This window comes from Lepidochelys kempii, chromosome 4, assembly GCF_965140285.1.
Source record: "Lepidochelys kempii isolate rLepKem1 chromosome 4, rLepKem1.hap1, whole genome shotgun sequence".
In the NCBI taxonomy this organism is placed as follows: Eukaryota; Metazoa; Chordata; order Testudines; family Cheloniidae; genus Lepidochelys; species Lepidochelys kempii.
Window position 1 is genome coordinate 23730194 of NC_136383.1, and position 22529 is coordinate 23752722.

The window sequence follows — 22529 nt, forward strand, 5'->3', positions numbered from 1 at the left end:
CCCTGCCAAGGGGCTGGGTTGGCAAGGGGTGGAGATAGGTTGTTATGCCGCTTTCCCCCCTCCCCCCGCCACTCTAATCTTTTTATCATATCACTATTAAGTTGATTGTATTGATAGCTTCATGATTGCACTTAAACCATGCCACAGAATGGACCTTAAAGACTGCAGAAATTAATTGCACCTGTGCGTCTTATTCCAGCCCGCCCCCTACCTGTTTTGATCAGAAGAACTTGGTACAGTGTTTTCAATTCGTACTGGAGCATAGTCTATGTTTTCCAACCTGCCTTGAGCTGCCTATCTGACTAAATCAGATCAGTGATAATGATTTTTGGCAGCTCCTAGGGATTTCGCGGGGAGAGCTTCCCCTTTAACACCATAAGCTGAACTGCTCTTGGAGAGACATTATTATTATTAAGGTGGAGAACGAATGACTCACTGTGCACTCAAAGGTGCCTGTGAAGGAACACAGAGAGAAAAGTCTTTAAACTATCCAAAAACACCTAAAAATAAACATATTACAATTGCAAAAACATCTGTAATGTTAGCAAAGAAGCATCAGCTGAAGAGAGGTAATTGTACTCAACAATGCAAAGGGGGCTGTTAAAGGACAGGATATTGGCTAAAAAAAGTTGAAGTTAATTTAGGCAATTTATGTGGAAATACCACTGAAATTGTAAATCAGCAGCTGGATATTAATGGGATTCCTACATCTATACTCACCAAATATATATCCAATTTCCTAATTTTGCAGCTACATTGGTGACATTTTTAATCCTGTTCATTGGTTGGAAAAAGCGGTGGAAGTCTCATCTAGTGACCTTTGAGTAACCATAAGCCAAAGTATAGGTGTAAAGCCTCCTTTAACATTTTTAGTGGTCATATAACTGTGTTCTAACTGTAAAAAGAATATTCAAAGATTTGCAATTGTACATGACAGCGTTCTTCTAATCCCTTTAGAAACATTTGCTGTAGAGATGTTTGCTGAGAATATGGCATTTTGGCTTCAAGTGCTTTAATGTCATTTGGTAAATCATTGTAAAATCATGCAAAACAACTGCCATCTATTCTGTAAGTTTGCCATTATTGTAGTGATGTTTTGCATGTAAAGCATATTTAAAATTATACAATACGTTTAATTTACCATGACTTCAAACATAGTTTATAATCATGCAAGTAGGGCTCTTTTTTTTTTTTAGTTTTAAATTTAACTTAATGCAAGAAAATTTGAGACAGCATGTTATTTGTCTAATTTGAGGGGCTGTTTAGTAAGCCACTGGATCCTTTCCTTTTGGTCACATGTTACAGTTTGGTATGATCTCATTACTCCTGTGTCGAAAGCTGTTGGTGCATTTTTAATGACACTGAAATGTGCTTTTAAATCAAAATGTCTGTCAAGATAAAACTTGTTTTATTGTGGAAGATAATGGAGAATGCTGTAAATTGATGAAACAAAAGTAATTCTTTCTCTCTCACACTCTCAAGAATGCTTCACTCGTTGTTTATAAATAAGTTTTGCTCCACATAAAATACTGACTTATAGTGCTCAATTTTCTGAAGTTCTGTTTTGAAAACAGCGCTTACCCAACTCATTGCTAGCTGACTGAAGAGCCCGATGAGAGAGTTTCACTTGCTACAGGGAAAAAGTAAACAGTTAAAATGTACATTCAGAACAAATACATACCTGCTATACCCAGCGTTATTTTCTGACAAATAATTATATTGAACAACTTTTAAATATATATTTTTTTCAAAAATTAAAATGACACTAAACTAGAGATGGCTTGTGGAAAAGTCAAGGAATGCACAGAGGTGTTATACTTCCAAATTTGACTTAGTGCTGATTACATTATTGGTAATAAAAGGCAAAATTCACGCCATGCAGAGGGCCAGCAAGAGGTCTCTGCAGCACTTGTGTTCCACTTCAGGTCTGGTGCATAGTTCCTCTGCACACGAGTGAGTTTCACCCAGAGCTTTTTTTTTTAATCGTTAGAATGCAGTATATTCAGTGTTAGATTATGCGGTGAAGTTAAGTTATATGGGTCACCATATTTAAATGCTGTGTTATTAAAAAGACCTTGCAATTATTTTAAAAGAGGGAATACAGAATAATAAATTATGGGGCTTGACCTTCTTCCCATGTCTTCGTAATTCCATTGACTTCAGGTGAGCTACTCCTGATTCTCACCTATGGGAGAGGAGAATCAGGGTTTCCAAGTCTGATTTTTGTAGGTACTTCCACCAAATGCAGACCCCCACTTTGTGTGTAAGACGATTGCTTTGTGTGGAACAGCTATGGACTATGGCTCCATCCTGTAGTGTGTTGAGGCTGTAACCCTGAGCCAGCAAAGCACTGAACAACAGGCTGAACTTCAAGCGTGTGAGTCGTCCAATTGGAGTTAGTGGGTTAAAGTTCAGCATGTGCTTAAGTCCTTTGCTGGGTGAAGGCCAGAATGCTCATTATTTTTCCTGATTGAGCCCTCAGGTCTTGAAATTTTCTTGCAAGAGAAATGTTACTGGGTGGTAACATTAAGTGACAGATTCACCAAGAACAGTTCACAAAGCCAGAGCTTTCTAGCCTGTTTGTTTCTGGATTTGTTTTCTATGCATTATTTCCTAGAAAACACAAAGTACAATATGTAAGTGATCGCATCGATCGGCAGGTGTGTGGAAATGGTGAGAGTTAGAAGAAAGCACTTTTTCAGGTGGGATATGTGAGTTCCTACTAATATGAAAAAAGTAATCTTATTTCTCACATGTTTACAATCTTTTCTATTTCTAACAGAACTAATGACTCAGGACTTCCTAAAATAGATATATATCTCTTAGATTTTAAGCTCTTTGGGGCTGGGATTTTCTTTTTATTGTGTGTCTACACAGTACCTAGTACAATGGGGATGGCATCTCTAACCACTGCTACGATACAAATAGTAATAAAAACCATTTTGCAGTACCTGATTTCAAATTTAATTAATCCTTGGATGCTTCTGAAGACCTCAATTAAACTTCTGAAAGGTATTCTCTCTCAATAATCAGGCAGCTCTAAGGGCAGAATATTGCACTAGTCCACTTGGATAAGACGCTGCTATAATTATTCCACTTAAGGAGTTAGAAAATTTAGATAGGTTTCAGAGTAGCAGCTGTGTTAGTCTGTATTCGCAAAAAGAAAAGGAGTACTTGTGGCACCTTAGAGACTAATCAATTTATTTGAGTATAAGCTTTCATGAGCTACAGCTCACTTCATCGGATGCATTCAGTGGAAAATACAGTGGGGAGATTTATATACATAGAGAACATGAAACAATGGGTGTTACCATACACACTGTAACCAGAGTGATCACTTAAGGTGAGCTATTACCAGCAGGAGAGCGGCGGGGAGGGACGGACCTTTTGAAGTGATATTATCTGAAATGGGGGGAAATGAAAGAAAGATGTAGTGTTTGTATAATGTTGCTTCCCTCAGTTTAGGGGCAATGCATTTCTCTTCATAGTCAGGATTCAAATACCTGAGGCTAAACACAGGGCCTAACCCTGCAGAGATTTACACAGGTTAGTAACTTTGTACCTGTGAGTAGTTTCCTTGAGCTCAGAGAAACTACTCAACTGAGGAAGGTTACATGACTAAGCATTCACAGGATTTGGGCTATATTTCGTACCTGGCAGCAAATGTAAAAAAACTCGTTTTACCACATGTCCAGGAACATTCCTCTGCCTGTAGCTTTGTGTATCTGCCATGGAGTTATCTTTGGCCACAATATGAACTGCTGATAGAAATGAGTGATTCTGATCTAAATGACAACGCTTCTTAAAACTAGACCCAAAACACATGGAGTCATCATATAGTAGCTCCTTTTTTGTATCGATAAACTACTGTTGTTGCATTGTCTGACATAATATAAATATTTGGCCTTGATGGGCAAAACTCTGAAGGAGGTGACTGGAAAACTCTTCATACAGCTATCAGTTCTAGTCCATTCATATGAAAACTGGTTTCTGTCCTGGTACAAGTTCCAAAGCATGCTTAGCCCTGACAAGAAGCACCTAGTCTTCATTCAAGAATCTGTATCCCAGTGTGGCTTAAAGAAGAGAAATATAACAACAGATAGAGGGTAAGAGTTTCAAAGGCACAAAGGGGAGTTTGGTGCCCAATTCCCGGTGAGCTTTCAAATCTCCCTTATAAATAATACAGCACTTTATATCTAAATATATCTTTATATCTACCATCCCAATTCTTCTGATGCATGTGAGAGGAAAGAGACTTGCATACCGTAGCTAATGTAAGGTGGGCTCTAGGTTTTTTAATAAGAAAACACTGTTAAAGTAACCAAAATATTTTTGAAAATATAATAAAACCTTGGTGTATGTTTACTCCTGCTCTTCCATGTGTTCAAATGCTGAGCTGCATTTCCTCTCTCTAAAACTTCAGCATTTAATGTAGTTGTCAAGAAATAGTGGCTTCATGTGGAATTGTTAGTTATTCCTTATGATCTGCTCAAGCCACTTTTAATTTTTGTGTAAGTGATCTTTTCTTTTCTGTAAGTAGTTCTAGTATGTAGACTTTTATATTGTTCTGCACATTCTTCTACCACACTGGATTAATCTCACTGATGCTTTTAGCTTGGACTCCAATATTTTCTTCCACTCGTCCAACAATTTATTCCCCCTTTGTAACAGGTAAATAGTAACTCTGTCTTTTGATTCTGCCTTTAGCTCTAAAAATGTGCAAGTGTTTGTGTACTCATCATTAATTTTTCAGTGAATTTGAACCTCCCAAAACATTAATACATAAATAGTCAGATTCAAGATTGTACTGGTTCCTAAAGAGGAACAACAAATAGAATAATATCTTTGTTATTTAGCATGCTGATTTTTGGCTCTTCAGACTATGCAGTGCTGGATGCAGACATATATTCCACCCCTGCCACTTTTCCCCTGCTTTCCCTTTCTCTTCAGTGTCCCCTTCACTTTTCTTTCCATCTCACTTATCCTCTCCTAACTAAATACCCAATGACATTTGCTAATATCATATTGTTCCCTTTTCTTGTGGGTTCTCCTTTGCCCACCCCTTTTCTATTTAGATTGTAAGCTCTTTGGAGTAGAAGTGTCTATTACTCTGTGTTAGTAAAGCACCTAGCACAATGGCACCCCATTCTTGGCCAGCCCTTAGGCACTACCATAATAAACGTGATAATTAATAATGAGTACAGATAGATCATCCTGTATCCTGTCTGCATTTCCTCTGCAAGTAAAACTGTAGCTTTTGCTTCTCTAGCAAAGGCTTTAATTCTTACCAGTTGCTTCTGCACTGGTGATGAATGCAGGGTGTCTGATCTCTTTCTTTTGGGCATTATCAGACACGATGTATCTCCTGTCACCCACTGGGCTGTGTGGAGAAATTGCACCATTTCATCCAGCGGAATATCCGAATCCCTTTGCAAAGGAATTATTGATTGTCTTTTTTGTAAGGAAAGGGATAAGGAGGTTGTCAGATTACAGAGCATCATACACACCTAAATTTGGGGTAACATTATCACCTTGCAGATGTCTGTCGTGGGTGTTAAATGTCGAGCTTTTAAACGTGTAGTTCATTATTTTAATTTTTCCAGAGCAGTTTCTCCTTGGTACTTCTCAGCATCTCGGGGGGCTCAGATGACAAGATAAACTACTCAAGATTGTTTCGTGCTTACCGTGATGTTATTACATCTCTTGATGAATAGTGTCAGGTGGCACAATTTTGATCTTATGTCCACAGTGTAAATTGAATTGTAACTCAATTGAAATTAAATGGAGGTACACCCCCAGTTTAAAAATTGAGATCAGAATCAGGCCCACAGGAAATCCCAGCAGGATTGTTTCCTGGGAACTTTTGCTTAGTCTAAACCTTTTTTGTTTTGTTTTAAATGAAGATTTTCGCAACTGAGATCATGAAGATGGCCTTCTCCCTTGCTGAGTTTACACCTTGTTATTCTGAAACAGTCATGCAAAGAGAAGTGGAATTCTGTATTCAGTTTACTTGGGATTTTTTACCTCCATTATGAAACAGCTTGAAAGGTTCAAATCCTGTTCTCCTTTCTCACATGATAGTCCCACTCAAGTCAATGACACTTCTCCCATGAGTAAAATGAGCAGGAAATTGTGGCTAAAGTGCTGGTAAAAATGACAGCTTGAGGTTCCATATTATTCTTTCTCTAAGACTCCAGATCAAATTTGTTGAGTTTAAAAGTCAAAAGTCTGACAATCAAGAAGTTTTCTTTGCCACTTACATCGGCACTGCTGAAAATATTTGTGCAGCCAGACCTGACTGTAGCTGATAATTTTGTGGTTACCAAGAGGTCCATGGTATTACAGTGACAAGTAATAGGTACATAGACAGCAGCAGAACACATCCGGTTAACTTCTAACAGCCATGAAATAGTTAAGTGCTAACAGTAGTGAAAACTTGTCTCTGTATTGTATGAAACAGTGACTAGCAGGGAGTCGCTATGATATGCTACATATGAATTAGATGGTATTTTATTTTTATATCTAAGTTACCAGGTTTTGTTTTGTTTAAAGTTGTATCCAAGCATCACTTAGAAATGCCAGCTCAGTTGATGATTTCCCTGCAGAATGGTGACCTTGCAGATGAAAGCTTGAATAGAAAAGGAGTACTTCTTTCCTTTTTGTCATGTCCTCATATATTGAACCAATTTATTTATAATTTTCCTTCCATATCTAGTTCTTGGAGTGCCATATTTTAATATAGGCCCTCTTTTTGAAGCAATGACAACTAAAATATAGGAAAATCATGGTTCTCTTTGATAATCTTCATTATTGTTTTGATTAATTTTTTCAGTCCTATGCATGAGTGCTATGTAGTTAGTATTTGACATTTTGTATTTTTGCATCAACCTAGTGTCATACAGAGAAAATCATTGTAATAGGTGCCCTGTTTATGGAAAAATGTATAAATAAAACTTAGGTACATTCTCTCTCATGTGTCAAAACAAAATGCACAGTAAGGCAGCTTCTTTAATAATAAATTAACTCTTGTATGGCTTTACAAATTCATAACTCCTTATATGAATTGAACTTTGAACTTCATTGCCCTTAAAGTTATTATTTTAATAAAAATTTAAAATCAGCACGATGTTTTGCTTAAGTGGAAATACAGTATATGGGGACTTATCAGTGATGAAATAATATTCTAAATTTCACAACATAAAACCAGAGGATGTGTATTTCAATGAATAAAGTGTTTGGCTCATATTTCAAAGATATTGAGTTAAATCCTTATAAATATTAAAATATATTTTAATTTTTTCTATGAACTGGATTATAAATTCATGTATTCTTGCCACTTTTCTAAAAAAAACAAAAACACAAAATTTTGTGTTCTAGGTGACCTAGAATATTTCAAATGTAAAAGCCAAGTCAAAAAGGTGAGCCTAATAACATATATATGTAAAAGCAGCCACATTAGAAAAGAGCCCTTTTAAAAGCCCTTTTATTCCCTGAAGCGACCAGCACTTTTGCATGTGCACAGCTTCATGTATGTATATATTTGCAGGATTAGGGCTTTAATTGGGATTAATTTAATTTCCCCCTTTCCAGATTAAGAGACTCCAGATCAATTAAAGATCACAAGGAGAGAGGACTAACTGGTCCCAACTGTTGTAATTAATTTGCCTACTGTAAATAGCTGTTTTGATGGATATCCCATTTTCAATATGCCAGTAACTTCCTTTGTCTGCTTTACCTTCTATTACTCTTACACAAATGTGGCAGAGGATTGGGCCCAAATTGTTCAAATGCTGCAGATGGAAATGTTTGAAAAACTATATAGGAGACACTATCAGTGGTCAAGAGGTTTCAGAGTAACAGCCGTGTTAGTCTGTATTCGCAAAAAGAAAAGGAGTACTTGTGGCACCTTAGAGACTAACCAATTTATTTGAGCATGAGCTTTCGTGAGCTACAGCTCACTTCATCGGATGCATGCCGTGGAAACTGCAGCAGACTTTATATATACACAGAGAATATGAAAAAATACCTCCTCCCACCCCACTGTCCAGCTGGTAATAGCTTATCTAAAGTGATCATCTCAGGTGGGCCATTTCCAGCACAAATCCAGGTTTTCTCACCCTCCACCCCCCCCCCCCCCCACAAATTCACTCTTCTGCTGGTGATAGCCCATCCAAAGTGACAACTCTTTACACAATGTGCATGATAATAAAGTTGGGCCATTTCCTGCACAAATCCAGGTTATCTCACCCCTTCACCCCCCTCCCAAAAACCACACACACAAACTCACTATCCTGCTGGTAATAGCTCATCCAAAGTGACCATTCTCCCTACAATGTGCATAATTAAGGTGGGCCATTTCCAGCACAAATCCAGGTTTTTCTCACATCCCCCCCACCCCCATACACACACAAGAGGGTTGTTAATCACTTGATGGACATCCCATTTGATCAATGGAATAGGCAGATTGTACTGTTAAAAATTGCTGCTGATGAATATTATATATATATATATATATATATATATATATATATATATATATATATATATATATATAGGTAGAGTAATTTTGTTTCAATTGTAGAGGATTTTGCAGAATAAAAGTATCCATTTAAATGTTTTGCTTTATGTGGCAGTTCTTAAGCTTAACTATAAAGCATTTCTTTTCTTGTAAAGGTTTAAGACCCCAGCTTACAAACAGAATTTGGGCTAAATTGTGCTTCCCTTTACCTACATTAGAAGCCCAGTTCTGTAGTTAGTATGAGAAAGGTAGACAAAGAAAGACATGCCTGTTGGTAGTTACATAACTTTTAAAGCACACAAATAAAATTATTTGTAATCAGATATTTAAAAATCAATTCTTCCTTTATGTGCCTGCAAAGGTTTGCATTCAAGACTCCTCTTTTCCCCACGAAGAGAAGATCTCTCTTCCTCACGCACAGGCATGCGCATCCATCTTTTCCAGACAGAGAGTATAAACATTTTTATAAGCTACATCTTCCCTAGCTAAATCGGTTCAAAGCGTATGGTGCTCATAGACTGTGTGTGTATGCACACGAGAAAGATTTGGACAGGACAAACATAATTAATCTTGCTTCTATGCAAGATGTATTTTGAAGGCAGGATATTATAATTGAGATTAGGTTAATTATCTGTATTGGTTACCAAGGTTGAATGTATAAGATTTTCCAAAAAAGACATTTATCTTCTATTATAACTGTCTTTTGTGCAGGCATTTGCAGCCTGGAGGAATCTCATTAAGCACATACAAACCTCACTTGATTCGCTTTGTCTAGAGGCAGGCCTTTAGGGGCCAATTCTGAATGGGGGCTCCCTGCACAGCCCTTAAGCACGTGTGCCGTCTCAATCGCTTCAGTGGGTTGACACAAGATTGGGATCTAAAGATTTGAGATACACCTTTTCTAAAGCATTTTGAGATCGTTGGGTGAAGAGTGATGCCTAAATCCAATGAATTGTTATGCATAGTGTGCACATTGACAGTTATTCTGTATAGCAGCATTTCTCCAACTGGGCTCCGCGGACCCTGGGGGCCCCAGTGGGTACTTCAGGGGTCTGTGAGCCTCGCTGATGAACTCCTCCCCCTCTCTCTATCTCCCGGAGGCTACTAAAGCCAAACTGGGAGATTTTAGGCGCTAAAAGTCCAGCGGCGCAGCGGGGCTAAGGCAGCTCTCTGTCTGCCCTAGCTCCGCACCACTCCTGGAAGCAACCAGCATGTCCCTGTGGCACCCCCAGGGGGAGGGGTGCCGCCGACTCTGCAACTGTGGGGAATTGTGGGGGCGGTGCCCGCAGACAGGGGCAGTGTGTGGAGACCCTCTGACCCCCTGCCTAGGAGCCACTACCAGAGAGATGTGCCGGTCACTTTCGGGAGCTGCCCAAAGTAAGCGCCACCCAGCCAGAGCCTGCACCCCTCATCCTTTCCCACACCTCAACCCCCTGCCTCAGCCCAGAGTCTGCACCCCCTCCTGCACCCAAACTCCCTCCCACAGCCCACACTCCTACCCCAGCCCAAAGTCTGCACCCAAACTCCCTCCCAGAGCCCACACCCCTTCCAACACCCCAAACCCCTGTCTCAGCTTAGTGAGAGGGTGGGGAAGGGGGGGGGATGGAGTGAGCGGGGGCCTGAAAGAGGTGTGGGGGGGTGGGGCCTTGGGGGAAGGGGTGGAGTGGGGGCTGAGCAGGGAGGCTTGGGGATCCCCGAAAGATTTTTTTGTTTTGTTACATAACTGCATTCAAAAATAAAACCATGTAAAACAGTAGTGCCTACAAGTCCACTCAGTCTGACTTCTTGTTCAGCCAATCGCTAAGACAAACAAGTTTGTTTATATTTACGGAAGATAATGCTGCCTGCTTCTTATTTACAAGGTCACCTGAAAGTGAGAACAGGCGTTTGCATGGCACTTTTGTAGCCGGTATTGCAAGGTATTTATGTAAGATTCATATGCCCCTTCATGCTTCGGCCACCATTCCAGAGGACATGCTTTCATGCTGATAAGGCTCCTTTAAAAAAAAGTGTTAATTAAATTTCTGACTGAACTCCTTGGGGGAGAATTGTACGTCTCCTGCTCTGTTTTACCTGCATTCTGGCATATATTTCATGTTATAGCATGATGACCTAGCACATGTTTGTTTTAAGAACACTTTCACTGCAAATTTGACAAAACGCAAAGAAGGTATCAATGTGAGATTTCTAAAGATAGCGATAGCACTCGACCCAAGGTTTAAGAATCTGACGTGCCTTCCAAAATCTGAGAGGAACAAGGTGTTGAGCATGCTTTCAGAAGTCTTAAAAGAACAACACTCTGATACAGAAACTAAAAAACCTGAACCACCAAAAAAGAAAATCAACCTTCTGCTGGTGGCATCTGACTCATATGATGAAAGTGAACATGCATTGGTCCACACTGCCTTGGATCGTTATCGAGCAGAACCCATCATCAGCATGGACGCATGTCTTCTGGAATGGTGGTTGAAGCATGAAGGGACATGTGAATCTTTAGCGCATCTGTCATGTAAATATCTTTTGATGTCGGCCACAACATTGCCATGTGAATGCCTGTTCTCGCTTTCAGGTGACATTGTAAACAAGAAGTGGGCAGCATTATCTCCTGCAAATGTAAATAAACTTGTTTTTCTTAGCGATTGGCTGAACAAGAAGTAGGACAGAGTGGACTTGTAGGCTCTACAGTTTTACATTGCAGTCAAAAACAAATCAGGGTTTTTTTGTACACAATTCTACATTTGTAAGTTCAACTTTCATGGTAAAGGATTGCATTATAGTACTTGTGTAAGGTGAATTAAAATACTATTTCTTTTGTTTTTACAGTGCAAATATTTGTAATAAATATAAAGTGAGCACTGTACACTTTGTATTCTGTGTTGTAATTGAAATCAACATATTTGAAAATGTAGAAAACATCCAAAATATTTAAATAAATGGTATTCTGTTATTAACAGCATGATGATTTTTTTTAATTGCTTGACAGCCCTACTATTTATATTTTACAGCAGTGGCAGAGGGTCTTATCCAAACAGTAGGCAAAGCAGCAGGCAGATCCATGTTGTGTATTAGAAGAAAATCACTGAGAAAAGGAATACATTTTAACTTATCTGCTTATGACTTTTCTCTGAGTCTTTCTCACACTGTGACCCTTGAGATTTGTCTTTTTCCCCACTGCTCCTTCCACAAGTAAGCAGAAGACAGAAAATTCCTGAACTGTTGTTTGAATGCCATCATTAATTTCCAGTTTGTTTTCTCCTGTCTCCAGCAAGATGAAGGTTATATTAAAAAGAAAAGTAATCGAAGCAAACTAATTTGATTCCTTTAAAAGAATTTTCAGAGAATAATACAGACTCACGTTAGCAATGGGAAATGTGCAGTTATTAGTCTGCCAAGGTTATTGTCACCATCGACAACAAGTTGCTGACCTAAAAAAGGATCTACAGAAATCAACAGTTTGACCATCTATGTTGGAAGAGAATGAAGGTCTTAAATATTTATTAAATTTTGCTCAATACTGTTAGGAAAGAATAGTCGTTCTCTTCTTAAAGGCAAACTAGGGTATTGTCAGGGCTATCAGATTTGGGGTGAAATTCACTGAGCAGTAGCGCACCAGCACGTAAGTGTTGCCATGTGGTGTAAAATATAGTATTTTTCTTAAGGTCCCCTGGGAGGTCTGTGAGTATGTGAGAATCAGAACTTCTGTTGAAAAAAAAAAAAACGGTTGTGGAGAAAAGCTTGAAAAGGTTATCTGTGCATGCCTTAAAGGCTTGGAAACCTGAAGGCAAATAAAAAGAACCCCATGTATATTACTATTATTTAAATCTCAGGCAATTTAAACCAACCTCATGATTTTCTGAGGCCTGATTCACGATTATTGAACATTTGAGGTTGGCAGTACGGTTTGTTACTTATTTTGATCATTTAAATCATGCACAGTCATTTTGCTGACCCTCTGCAGGGGGGGTGGGATTTCATCCTTTGTGCCCACCTCAAATTTTCTAACACACCCTGACAGTTCATGCAGCATGACTTGGAAGGGTATGCAAAAAAGGAGACTTCCCATAAGCGTCTGTCTAATCTACTGTTTTCATGCTGCCCATGTGCTTTCAGATATGGTGCATCTATTTGAAATATTTACCCCAATCTCATTTTTGCTCCTAGTAGCATTCAAACATGTTTATACAACCCTTTTTGGTTTTGCCATTTCCATTCCTCTTATTGCAGATTAAATTAATATAGACTGCTTTGTACAACTGTAGGCCTTGACTCTGCAATTGGATCTTTTCCTCTGGGGTCACCCACACCAATCCCTGTTGAAGTCAGTGGAACTCTGCATGGGTCTGCCAGTACAGACCTGAATGTAAGACTGGGGCCTTTTTTATAGTTTTCTCAAGCCAAACTCCAAAACTGTACAGAGCTAAGAACAAGAGAGCAGATTGTATATAATATGATTGACAGACGACACTGGTGTTAAGAGAAAAGGAGTACTTGTGGCACCTTAGAGACTAATCAATTTATTTGAGCATGAGCTTTCGTGAGCTATAGCTCACTTCATCGGATGCATACCGTGGAAACTGCAGAAGACATTATATACACACAGAGACCATGAAACACACAGAGGCCCAGTGGGAGGAGGTATTGTTTCATGGTCTCTGTGTGTATATAATGTCTTCTGCAGTTTCCACGGTATGCATCCGATGAAGTGATATGTAGCTCACGAAAGCTCATGCTCAAATAAATTGGTTAGTCTCTAAGGTGCCACAAGTACTCCTTTTCTTTTTGCGAAGACAGACTAACACGGCTGTTACTCTGAAACTGGTGTTAAGGATATTTTTTAATTTTTGAACATATTAAAGGATTTAAAAACATTTAGACATAACACTAATTATTGCGGAAGAATTAAGTCAAGATACATTGTAAGTTCTTTGGGGCATGGGCCATTTTTTTGTTCTGTGTTTGTACAATGACTGGTCCATTACTGGGGATCATAGTATAGAACGATACTTAATTAATAATGAGATATGAGGTGAGATGTAAAAAGTCAAATGGATAGAAGGATGAAAAAAGGCTCTTCCCTCAGCAGCTCTAGTATTCTGGGGAAAGCCTTTGTATTGACAGTGTCTGGAGCCTGGCTCAGTGAGATAATGTAGGGAAGAATTTACAAACAAAGGCCTGGTCTTACTACGCAGTACTCGTGTTTGACTTTACTACCATGAATTGTCTCAATGAAATAACAAAATTACTTGTGGTAGTAGATACAAGCACGTTCGTGAATAGTTTAATTGATTTCAATGAGGCTACTCTTGGTTGTGTAACTTTAGCGCCCTTTTGGCCAAGATGGAGTCTGCTCTGCAGGCAGCTCTGGCCAAGAGACAGTGCACGCAAGAATGCACAAGGAAAAATCCCCTCTACCCCAGGGGCATCTGTTCCAAATCCCTCAGAGTGAACACACACACCCCCAGGAAAAGTACAATGGATATAATAAAGGGAGATATTTATTTACAGAGGGATGAGAGGAGAAAAACAACAAGAGGAAGTATAGGGGGAGCAGTAGAACAGCGTTGCTTCCAAACCAAGGCCCCACAGGCCCAATGGTAGCACAGTCTGAAAGGGCAGATGCTGACTATGTGTCAGCACACAGAGTTCAGGAGTCCTGAGCAAAGTTCTAGTTCAGTGCTGAGTCTTGGGTTCTCCTGGTCGTCTTCAGCACCAGTGAACTTTCCCCAAGAAACCCCTCTGGTGCCCTCTTCTGCTGCTCTCTGCAAAGCCACACAGAGCGACCACCTCCCCGCTTAACTAACTAGCGGCCTCCCTCCTTATTCCTAGCGCAGAGTCACAAGCCCCAGTACTCACAGCCCCATGCAGCTCTGGGCGGCAGTGATACTGGGTCCAGCTCTGGCCTGTCCTTCTCGGGCGATTCCTCCCTGGCACAGTGCTCCTCCTGGCTCCTGTCCTGGGGTGTCCCCAATCAGCCACCCTGTCCTTCCCAGGCTTCAGGCAGGTTCTCTCTCCTTCACTTTTTTGTCCAGGGCTTCACGGCTGCAGCCCTTCTCTTCCAGGGCTCCAGAGCTACACCCCCAAGTTTCCCTCCTTTCTCTCACTGCTCCCCCTCCCCACTAGGAAAAAAGATTTAAAGGGGCCATGCTTTCTAAACCCCAAGGGGTTACACTCTCCCCCCCCCCCCAAAGAAATAATCCTTGATGTCCCCATCAAGGTGAGCAACTCTACACTATGGATCCCCAGCAGGAGACACAGGGCCCCCATTCGTCAAGAGCATTTCCATTATCCATCTCACAGGACCCCGAGGGGTGGAACAGGTTTCCCATGAGGCAACTTGCCCCTCGTGGCACCCCAAAGATCTGTAGGTCACTGGGTTCTCCTAAACGATCATACGTCAGCACACACCTGGGCTTCCCTTCCCTAGAGGAACGTCTAGGCTGGCTGTTGGGTATTGGCTCAGGTGACACCACTGAACATGGAGGCAAGATGATGGGTCCTTGAGGCACAAATTCGAGGGCATCTGGGTTTAAAATGGCTGTTTGCAGTACAGGGTTCTCTGCCTGCACCAAACCTTCCTCATCGTGTTCTTGGGACGTCCCCACAGCGTCAGACAGTGGGGCCTTGGAAGTACTTATTGTGGGTTCTTCCCCTTCATCATCTCTTTGTGCTACAACTAGAGGATCCATTCGGGCTGGGGCATTCCAAACTGGATGAAGTGCCACAAGGCCGAGAACGCAAAGATATCGATCCGTCCCAACTTTGTTTTATCGAACATGTTTATCATCATAAGGCAGGTCTCCTCATTAAATGCAGACCAGTTGGAGTTGACCAGGGCCTGCTTGAGTTCTTTGATGGAGACGTAGCCACTGCGATTGGCAACCACTGTCTGGAACCAAGAAAAGGCCTCTGGGTCCACGCCAGGGGGCATGTTACCAGCAGGAGCCCTAGCTCCATAGGGTCCTGGCTGAGGGCACCATAGGGACTGGTAGATGGCTGCCCATAAGGCCCTCCTGGGGCTGGGCCTCCTGCATAAGGTCCCCCAGGAGCTCCAGATGGTGCTCCTCCTGGGGTGGGATGCCCATAAGCCCCTCCGCCAGATGGTGGTCCATAGGGGCCTTCAGGTGTTGGGCCGCCATAGGAACCACCAGGAAGCAGCCTACTTCCATACTGGCCTCTGGAATAGTAACCGCCCTGCGGGGCACCTGGGGCTGGCCCTGCTGATCCGGGGTAACCCTGCCCATACGGGTAGCCGGCCATGGCACTCTAAACTCCAAGGGGTTACTGTTTTAAAATCAAACTCTTGTGTAAGGTTTTGCAGGACTGGGGCCAGAAAGGATAGTAGAGAATGGTACCTTAAATGAATCTGCAGAGTTGTCTAAAGATGAGTAGTTTCAGAGTAACAGCCGTGTTAGTCTGTATTCGCAAAAAGAAAAGGAGTACTTGTGGCACCTTAGAGACTAACCAATTTATTTGAGCATGAGCTTTCGTGAACTACAGCTCACTTCATCAGATGCATGCCGTGGAAACTGCAGCAGACTTCTCTGTGTATATATAAAGTCTGCTGCAGTTTCCACGGCATGCATCTGATGAAGTGAGCTGTAGCTCACGAAAGCTCATGCTCAAATAAATTGGTTAGTCTCTAAGGTGCCACAAGTACTCCTTTTCTTTTTTTAAAGATGAGTAGTGATGTTTTTGTGCTTCTTTGTATGTGAAAGGGGATGGGTAAGTAACATTCTGCAGAGACTGAAGTGCGAGGACATGGCAGGCTTGAAGGAGTTCCACACCTTCACCTCCTTTGGCTTTGTGTTTTGTGTAAAGGATTTCATCATTGCTACTGCCTTGGCCTCACTAATGTGCAATGTTCCAGAAGTGATAAGATATGGTATATGGATGGATTTGTGGGGAAAAACCCAATACAAATAATAGGTAGGGCACACAGGAGTACTTGTTTCCATTCCTAGCTCTGCTAGTGACTTTCTGACCTAGTATAAACTTAAACATTTTATGGGTATAGCTATTATAACAATACTGGCAAAAGCCTCTTAGTGTATATTGGCAAAAAAAAAAAGTACTTTTGCTGGTCTAGCTTATACTGCTTTGGTAAACAAAATAAGCTAGAACAGCCAATGCTGTATAATTGCATTTCCACTTTTGTTGGCAGAGAAATGTTGCAGAAAAATCACACCCCTAACTGATGTTGCTATGCTGGGTAAACGGTTCCTCCCCCCCGCCTTCTTTTTCCAGGGGGTATGAGAACCCACAGCCCCCATGTACTTCAGTGAGCAACATGAGTGCTGAGAATCTCTGAAGATGAGGCAATTTAATCTCTCTTACTTCCTTTGCCTGGCTGCTACTGGGCTTAATTAAGGTGTATGAAATAGTTTGAGCTTGTTGCATGAAAGGCACTAGAAGTCCAAAGTATTTAGTCATTTGATAGGAGTGCAGGGAAAACATATTGTTTAGTCAGGCCAAAGAAAACTTGGGAAAGGAGATTTATCTTTCACTTCAAGGGTCCTGTCTTAATGCTTTGAAGCACCAAGGAATGGAGCTTGTATTCAGTACTGGGAAAGGATATGCTTACCTGCCTTTGCAACTGGAAACAAAGCTATCATATATAATATATAGATTTACATAATATATAGAGGGGAAAACAATACCAAGGAGACAGAATAAAATCCATGAAGTTGAAAGAGGAACTTTGGGGTCATTACCCCAGCTGATGTTAGATCAGCATTGCTCCAGTGAAATCAGTGAAGCTAGGCTAATTTACACCAGCTGATGATCAGAGAAAACAAATATTTAATTGCAAGAGCACCCTATTTCTAACAAATATTTATCCAGTTATGTGTTCAGAGGGGATGTAAGGACGTGAGAAGAGCTACCAGAGCCAATAAGCAGGATAATTTGTGGCATCTTTTCTATGGACGTTAGAGTTTATCACGCAGCGTTTGAGCAACTGCTTAAATGGATTATGTAGCTGCTTATTATCTGTGGGAGACCATACCATCAAATACTATCCACAGAGGGAAAAGGTGGGTGGGATTACATGGCAAACCCCCCAGAATAGCTCAATCTTGTCTAAGCATCATAGTCCAATTGGTACATTTCCAAGCGTCCTCAAATTGTGAGTAGCACAGTTAAAATATGGGAGGAGCCAGATCTACAGGGTCATAGGTTTGAAGCCACCCATATCTAAAGATGAGAGGATGTTTTTTCCTCTCACAAGTTAATACCACTCAAGGCACCACTAGCACATTATATGCATCCTGCAGAACACATCAGATCGGCAAATCCTTACCTTCATTCGCAAAACTGTATTGATGGTGGGAGGAATATGTTGCCGGGCAGGGACACAGATGCATGTGTGAAGTAATTAATCTGATGATTTTGATCCATTTTTCCCCTGCAGCCTTTCTGACCACACACAGTTTTCTGGTATTGGTTATTGCCCTTTCAATCAGATAACCAACCCACGGTACAGGATGAAGAGTATGATATAAGGCCATTTCTGAACATACTGATATTGCAGACCCCTTTGCGCAGGTACCTGCCTTCCATATGTCTGACCCAAGGGCAGAGAGCTTATGTCTCCAAATCTGACATGGTGTTATCTATCCGTTTCCCTTCTCTTTTGCCCTCCGGTAAGGATTACATTAAAGATGTTTGTATCACAATGCCAGGGGAAAAGCATCGTGTGTCTCCAAAAAAAGGATTGTAGAATGTTGATTTATGCAGATTTGCTGCTTGTCATCTTCTTAAGATTTTAATGTGGCGGTTTTGCATTTATTTTGCCTCATTTTTGTCTTGGGAAGGTAGGTTAACCCTAGGTCTAGTGCAAGCCATGGAGATGTTAACATTAACAACAAGTGTTCAGTTGCGTGACATGATCGGTTTACACTCTTGCAGAACCATAATTAACATTTTATTGAACTGTGTAAACCAACATCCAGTTTGGATTTGTAACTTGATAAACATCTGTTCCAAAAGTTGCTGCAGTTAGAAATTTCTGTGTAAAGTTCCTCTTGACTGGCTGGCTTCAGTACCATTTTGGAAGGAAATGCTTAGCGTTTGATCGGGGTCAAGCCCTTCGTTCTCACTGCAATAGAGGTAAATCATTTGGTCAGTGCAAACAAGGTTTTTATGTTGGATCTGGTAAGAACAATTCTAAAACATAACATGTGCTGTTCTCTGCTAGAGTATACTCCATTAAAATAGAGAGCAACACTGCTTGACAATATCAGAAAACTCAAGAGGTGTCAAAGTTTAAATGCATCAATTTTCTTATCTGATGTTTGTGCCATAACACTTGCAAATGGATGGTATTTTTTTTAAATGAAACCAAAACTGTTTGTATATCTGAGTTATTTGGAATGTCCATAATTGCTGTATTGACAGTTCTTTTCAATTCTGCCTTGAGCTGGAAATATCCTTCATCTGTCTGTGTTTTTAACTTTTTTTGGCTGCTGAGTGACAATTACAAAGCCTGTAACCACAGCCTGCTTTGTGTATTGAGGTCTCAAGTAATCTTACACAAATGCATCAAACCCTCAAGGAATAAAATAGGGCTAGCTGCATGGATTTATCATATGATAACTTCAGAACAAAAGGTAGACACAGTCAAGGACACTGAGCGCTTTTCTGGTTCAGTATTCGTGATGAGCCGGTATAAATTATTGGGTTATATTGAAAGATAAATCTAAGTACAAATGTTTCCTGTATCATGTGACTCATGGGATGCAGGTGATCTGCTATTTAGAATTTAGGCCTGGAGTCAGGACTCCCCGCTTCTGTTCACTCTACCACTGACTTCGGCCTGATTTCAAAGGTACCAAAGATCCATCCAAATCTGTGGATGCCCAGCATCTTTGAAAAGTTAGGCCACTAAACTGTCTGTTCTCAGTTTCCTCATCTATAAAATGGGTATAACAGAACCCAGATTTGGAAAGCATTTTGTGCTGACAGTCTGTATGAGAGTCCCAGGACCGGAATGGCAGGGATATTATGGGTTTGATTTGAGGTGCACTGGCAGAGTTGCACAGGGGAGGGTATCATGTCTTAGTCCTTGGCTACGGTTGGCTCAAGTCAGCTTGTGTCGTTAAAGAGACACTGTCAACTTAAATATGGCCCAGAACTTAAGTTTTTCAAAAACTGGCTTGAATAAAGCCTAAGAAAAATAGAAATGGTTCCATAACTTAAAAGCAGTTGTTTTAAATATTTAACGGTAGTCCTTGAAACCCAAACATTACAACACTCAGAACCTAAAAGTGAAATGACACTATGAAAACTGGAAGAAATGCAAAAAAATTAACAAAGAGCACAGACAGTGACAAATAACCTGTTCTTTAAAATTTCTTCCACTTTCAGTGATTTAAGGTGTTTGTCATATAAGTAAAGACAATGTAACAAGCCGACAGTGGCAACTTTAAATTCATTTGCAAGTGAGAAATAAACAGAAAAAGAAATTTAACCTACATACACAATTTAAATCTTTTCTAGACTCTGGAGAAAAATCTTCCAAAATGTCTTTTTCGTTCTGCTGTCAGCTACATCTGTGCAAATTCATTGAAGTCTGTGGATGTGAGCAGAATTTGGGTTCTCACTTTTTTGATCTTCTTAAGCTTAGCTTAGCATGTTCTTTTTTTAATTAATGTTAAGGACACTGGTAGTAAAGTTGGTCAGAAAATGTGCTCTCCCCCTCCCCCGAGATTTTGGAGGGGATGGCGGGGAAGGTGGAGACATTGTTTTGTCAGTTTTCTACTTTACCAATTTTTTTTGGCTGAAATCCTAAATTTTTTAATTCGGAAATGCTGCCGTGATGGCTCATGGTGGGAGTTGTAGTTTAGATGTCTCATGCTCCCATCCTGCTCTGTATGCTAGGCTACTTCTCCCATGATCCACCATAGACTCTCCTCATTTGCCTCATAGTTGTCTCTGGCCATGATTCACCTATACTGATGCAGAGAGGTGTAGGTTATATCTTGTGGTCAGAAGGGATGTACAGCAAGAGTGGGCAGATGGTTGGATCCTGGGGAGCAAAGGTTGCTGTGAGGACACATTGGATCTTTTTTAGGTTACAACATTTATCCATTGCAGACACATTAGAGAAGCTTCGGAGATTTTAAATTTATTTGTTCAGATTTAAGACCTGCTCCCATTGAAGTCAATAGTAAGTCTCCCTTGGTGTTGAGCAGGAGAAGGACAAGGCCTTCAATGTAACTACAGTTTTAGAAAAACTGTGCCAGAGAATTGGAAGAAGGTCTCTGAATGGAGATAACAGCTGATATTTTTTTTTCAGTCAAAAGGAACTCTGCCAAAAGAAGTTATGACCTCACAAGCTAGAAGGTCATTGCATCTTGCTCCAGTTCTCTGAAGAACTTAATTTTCCAGAAGTATGCTCACAGTCTCAGATGATGACTAAGATTTAGATTCTTCATGAGAGACAGTGTCTCCAGTTGATGAATAAACATCAAAATAATCAAAACTGCTTAAGGTGGATGGTATAATCTCATATTGCTGTACATCATCTAATCTGCTTCTCTGATACTGTAAGAATTACCCCTATTGTGTATTTCCTAATATCTTGTTCGGGATGGTTTTTAAAAAGGTCTAAAATGACGTGGCTTGCATAATTTGTCTTGGGCAGTGACTTCCATAGAACTGAACTGAATATACTGGCAGTTAGGTTAGATTTACTTTTCATTATCTGCATTACTCCTAGTTGTGCCACTCTCTACCCAACCACACCAGTAAGTCAGGATGCACAGAGGTGATGATAGAAAGGAAGGTGGAAAGGGAATAAGTGTTTGTTGTACCAACAGAGATGCAAAGATACATACAGCCCAATCCCCCATAGTTGCTGTGGGAATCAGTTACAGTTTGATCACTAAATCTTCACATTAAAAAAAGTAGCATTTTTCAGATAGGAAAGCCCCTACCTGTTTTTCCTGTTGGCTCTAATTTTGTTTGGAAAACATCCCCTTGTTTTTAACATTGATTGAGAGACAGAAGAGCCTGTATTAAATAGAGCTCTAGATTCCTCCCATTCCCAACCTGCCTTGCTAAAAGGTAATTAGTCGTCAGGCTTTCCCTCTTTCTTCACTTTTTTCACCATTTAGGTAGAAGCAAACTTCCCAGTTTGTACTCAACAGAAATGTCAGATAACCTCTGGGTTAATGAGAAGGCCTGATTTTTTCTTCCTCTTTTCAGGAGGCCCCTTGACACCCTAACAGTAATTGTGGAGAAAAAGTTGAGCTTTCTGAAGAATATTAATGATCTGGAGGATGGTGTGGATTGCACCCTCAGCAAGTTTGCAGATGACACTAAACTGGGAGGAGTGGTAGATACGCTGGAGGGTAGGGATAGGATACAGAGGGACCTAGACAAATTAGAGGATTGGGCCAAAAGAAATCTCATGCGGTTCAACAAGGACAGGTGCAGAGTCCTGCACTTAGGACGGAAGAATCCCATGCACCGCTACAGATTAGGGACCGAATGGCAAGGCAGCAGTTCTGCAGAAAAGGACCTAGGGGTTACAGTGGACGAGAAGCTGGATATGAGTCAACAGTGTGCCCTTGTTGCCAAGAAGGCCAATGGCATTTTGGGATGTATAATTAGGGGCATTGCCAGCAGATCGAGGGACATGATCGTTCCCCTCTATTTGACATTGGTGAGGCCTGATCTGGAGTACTGTGTCCACTGTTGGGCCCCACACTACAAGAAGGATGTGGAAAAATTGGAAAGAGTCCAGCGGAGGGCAACAAAAACGATATGGGGGCTGGAGCACATGATTTATGAGGAGAGGCTGAGGGAACTGGGATTATTTAGTCTCTAGAAGAGAAGAATGAGGGGGATTTGATAGCTGCTTTCAACTACGTGAAAGGGGGTTCCAAAGAGGATGGATCTAGACTGTTCTCAGTGGTAGCAGATGACAGAACAAGGAGTAATGGTCTCAAGTTGCAGTGGGGGAGATTTAGGTTGGATATTAGGAAAAACTTTTTCACTAGGAGGGTGG

At 40.8% G+C, this 22529-nt stretch overlaps 1 protein-coding gene and 1 pseudogene across 1 annotated transcript in view; one reads left to right on the forward strand and one right to left on the reverse strand.

Annotated features, from left to right (window-relative positions):
- BMPR1B (bone morphogenetic protein receptor type 1B) overlaps positions 1 to 22529 on the forward strand; it is a 356230-nt gene that overhangs the window by 932 nt on the left and 332769 nt on the right. The window lies entirely within an intron of this gene.
- On the reverse strand, positions 15192 to 15775 carry LOC140910964 (peflin pseudogene; annotated as a pseudogene).